At 44.9% G+C, this 3693-nt stretch overlaps 1 non-coding gene across 1 annotated transcript; it reads right to left on the bottom strand.

Annotated features, from left to right (window-relative positions):
• Positions 1-3285: 3285 nt before the first annotated feature.
• TRNAY-GUA (transfer RNA tyrosine (anticodon GUA)) lies at positions 3286-3358 on the bottom strand. Its single transcript has one exon. It is a non-coding gene; the product is annotated as a tRNA-Tyr (tRNA).
• Between the last annotated feature and the right edge of the window lie 335 nt (positions 3359-3693).

Raw genomic sequence — 3693 nt, forward strand, 5'->3', positions numbered from 1 at the left:
TCAGTCGTGTCTGACTCTTTTCGACCCCATGAATCATAGCACACCAGGCCTCCCTGTCCATCACCAACTCCCGGATTTCACTCAGACTCACGTCTATCGAGTCAGTGATGCCATCCAGCCATCTCATCCTCCGTCATCCCCTTCTCCTCCTGCCCCCAATCCCTCCCAGCATCAGAGTCTTTTCCAATGAGTCAACTCTTCACGTGAAGTGGCCAAAGTACTGGAGTTTCAGCTTTAGCATCATTCCTTCCAAACAAATTCCAGGGCTGATCTCCTTCGGAATGGACTGGTTAGAACATCAAAAACCTTTTTAAATTGAAAAAAGTAGGGAAAACCACTAGACTGAATATGACGTAAATCAAATTGGCAAAAAGATTCAAGGGATTAGATCTGATAGAGTGCCTGAAGAACTATGGACAGAGATTCATAACACTGTACAGGAGGCAGTGATCAAGACCATCCCCAAGAAAAATGCAAAAATAGTAAAATGGTTGTCTGAGGGGGCCTTACAAATAGCTGAGAAAAGAAGAGAAGCTAAAGGCAAAGTAGAAAAGGAAAGACATGCCCATTTGAATGCAGAGTTCTAAAGAAGAGCATCAAGGAGAGATAAGAAAGCCTTCCTCAGTGATCAACACAAAGAAATAGAGGAAAACTATAGATTGAGATAAACTAGAGATCTCTTCAAGAAACTTAGAGGTGTCAAGGGAACATTTCCTGTAAATATAGGCACACTTAAGGACAGAAACGGTATGGACTTCACAGAAGCAGAAGTTATTAAGAAGAGGTGGCAAGAATACACAGAAGAACTGTACAAAAAAGATCTTCATGACCCAGATAACCATGATGGTGTGATCACTCACTTAGAGCCAGACATCCTGGAATGTGAAGTCAGGTGGGCCTTAGGAAGCATCACTATGAACAAAGCTAGTGGAGGGGATTGGAGAAGGCAATGGCACTCCACTCCAGTACTCTTGCCTGGAAAATCCCATGAATGGAGGAGCCTGGTGGGCTGCAGTCCATGGGGTCGCTAAGAGTCAGACACGACTGAGCGGCTTCACTTTCACTTTTCACTTTCATGCACTGGAGAAGGAAATGGCAACCCACTCCAGTGTTCTTGCCTGGAGAATCCTAGGGATGGGGGAGTCTGGTGGGCTGCCATCTATGGGGTTGCACAGAGTCGGACACGACTGAAGCGACTTAGCAGCAGCAGCAGCAGTGGAGGGGATGGAATTCCAGTTGAGCTATTTCAAATTCTAAAAGATGATGCTGTGAAAGTGTTGCACCCAATACGCCAGCAAATTTGGAAAACTCAGCAGTGGCCACAGGACTGGAAAAGGTCAGTTTTCATTCCAATCCCAAAGAAAGCCAATGCCAAAGAACGTTCAAACCCCTGCACCATTGCACTCATCTCACATGCTAGCAAAGTAATGATCAAGAGTCTCCAAGCCAGGCTTCAACAGTATGTGAACTGTGAAATTCCAGATGTGCAAGCTAGATTTAGAAAAGGCAGAGGAACCAGAGATCAAATTGCCAACATCCATTGGATCACTGAAAAAGCAAGAGAGATCCAGAAACACATCTACTTCTGCTTTATTGACTATACCAAAGCCTTTGACTGTGTGGATCACAATAAACTATGGAAAATTCTTAAAGAGATGGGAATACTAGACCACCTGACCTGCCCCCTGAAAAATATGTATGCAGGTCAAGAAGCAACAGTTAGAACTGGACATGGAACAACAGACTGATTCCAAACAGGGAAAGGAGTACATCAAGGCTGTATATTGTCACCTTGCTTATATCACTTATATGCAGAGTACATCATGCGAAATACCAGGATGGATGAAGTACAAGCTGGAGTCAAGATTTCCAGGAGAAATATCAATAACTTTAGATATGCAGATGACACCACCCTTGTGGCAGAAAGTAGAGGAACTAAAAAGCCTCTTGATGAAAGTGAAAGAGGAGAGTGAAACAGTTGGCTTAAAACTCAACAGTCAGAAAACAAAGATCATGGCATCCAGTCCCATCACTTCATGGCAAATAGATGGGGAAACAATGGAAACAGTGACAGACTTTATTTTGGGGGGGCTCCAAAATCACTGCAAATGGTGACTGCAGCCATGACATTAAAGGCGCTTGATTCTTGGAAGAAAAGCTATGGCCAACCTAGACAGCATATTAAAAAGCAGAGATATTACTTTTTCAGCAAATATCCATCTAGTCAAGGCTATGGTTTTTCCAGTAGTCATGTTATAGATGTGAGAATTGGACTATAACAAAAGCCGAGCACTGACATATTGATGCTTTTGAATGTGTTGTTGAAGACTCTTGAGAGTCCCTTGGACTGCAAGGAGATCCAACCAGTCCATTCTAAAGGAAATCAGTCCTGAATATTCATTGGAAGGACTGATGCTGAAGCTGAAACTCCAATACTTTGGGTACCTGAGGCACAGAACTGACTCATTTGAAAAGACCCTATTGCTGGGAAAGATTGAAGGCAGTATGACCAGGGAATGTCAGAGGTCATTGGTGTAGAATCCGCCTACAGTGCAGGAGACATGAGTTCGATCCCTTGGTCAGGGAGATTCCCTGGAGGAGGGGATGGCAACCCACTCCAGTGTTCTTGCCTGGGAAATTCCAAGGACAGAGGAGCCTGGTGGGCTACAATCTACGGGTCACAAAGAGTTGAACATGGCTCAGTTCCTAAACAACAACAATACCCCTGGGGCAGCATGTGCAGGCTCTTCTTGCAGTTCCTAGAACCAGCGTTGGAATCAAGATGTCTCTTGATTCCCTGCTCGCCTACCTCGTCCCCTCCCCCATCCCAGTGCTTCCTTAGTTACGCTTTATCAAGACTTACCCTTTGGACTGGGTTCACAGGAACACCCCAATTCTTCCTTTGATGAGGAGAAGCATCCTGACAGTCTGTGAGTGAGTATGATGCTGGCAACAGGATAGTTGTCCTTTCACAGGCAGCCCAAAGAAGAAGAGAGTAGAGGTCTGTCAGGACCGCTTCCTTGGCCACTCAGACCTGATATCCTGACTTTATCATCCACAGGATAGTGAGAAGTTCTTATTGTTCCTGAAAATACAAGTCCAGTCCTTTGAGGTAATGGTCAGTTGTAATCTCTTAAAAGTCTTAAGCGAAAGTAAAAGAGAAGTCATTTAGTTGTGTATGACTCTCTGCAACCCCTTGGAATGTAGCCTAGGGAGGCTCCTCCCTCCATGGGCTTCTCCAGGCAAGAATACTGGAGTGGGTTGCCATTTCCTTCTCCAAGGGATCTTCCTGACCCAGGGATTGAACCTGGGTCTCCCGCATTACAGGCAGATGCTTTAACCTCTAAGCCACCAGGGAAAGAAGGTTAATAAACCAAGTTATAGCCCTTGCTGCTGCTCCATGGGCAGCACTGACACTCTGTTCATCCCCTGACCACCTATTCTGGATTTTCCTTACCCTTGACCAACATTTTGGGCTGGTTTAGTTGCTTGCCTTGTGTAGTGACACAGACCTTCATTTCTGATGGGTTTCAGCCCTTAGTTGCCTGATTCTTATCAGATCACTTTTGACATATTGCCCTTTAATAGATATTTATTGGACACAGAAGAGCGAAGAGAAGCCTCTGTGAATACCCTGGGTTTTAGACATTCTCCTCTCTGTACCAATAACCCTGGCTCCCCAAGGGAATCATC

The sequence above is a fragment of the Ovis canadensis genome, chromosome 2 (genome assembly GCF_042477335.2).
Source record: "Ovis canadensis isolate MfBH-ARS-UI-01 breed Bighorn chromosome 2, ARS-UI_OviCan_v2, whole genome shotgun sequence".
In the NCBI taxonomy this organism is placed as follows: domain Eukaryota; kingdom Metazoa; phylum Chordata; class Mammalia; order Artiodactyla; family Bovidae; genus Ovis; species Ovis canadensis.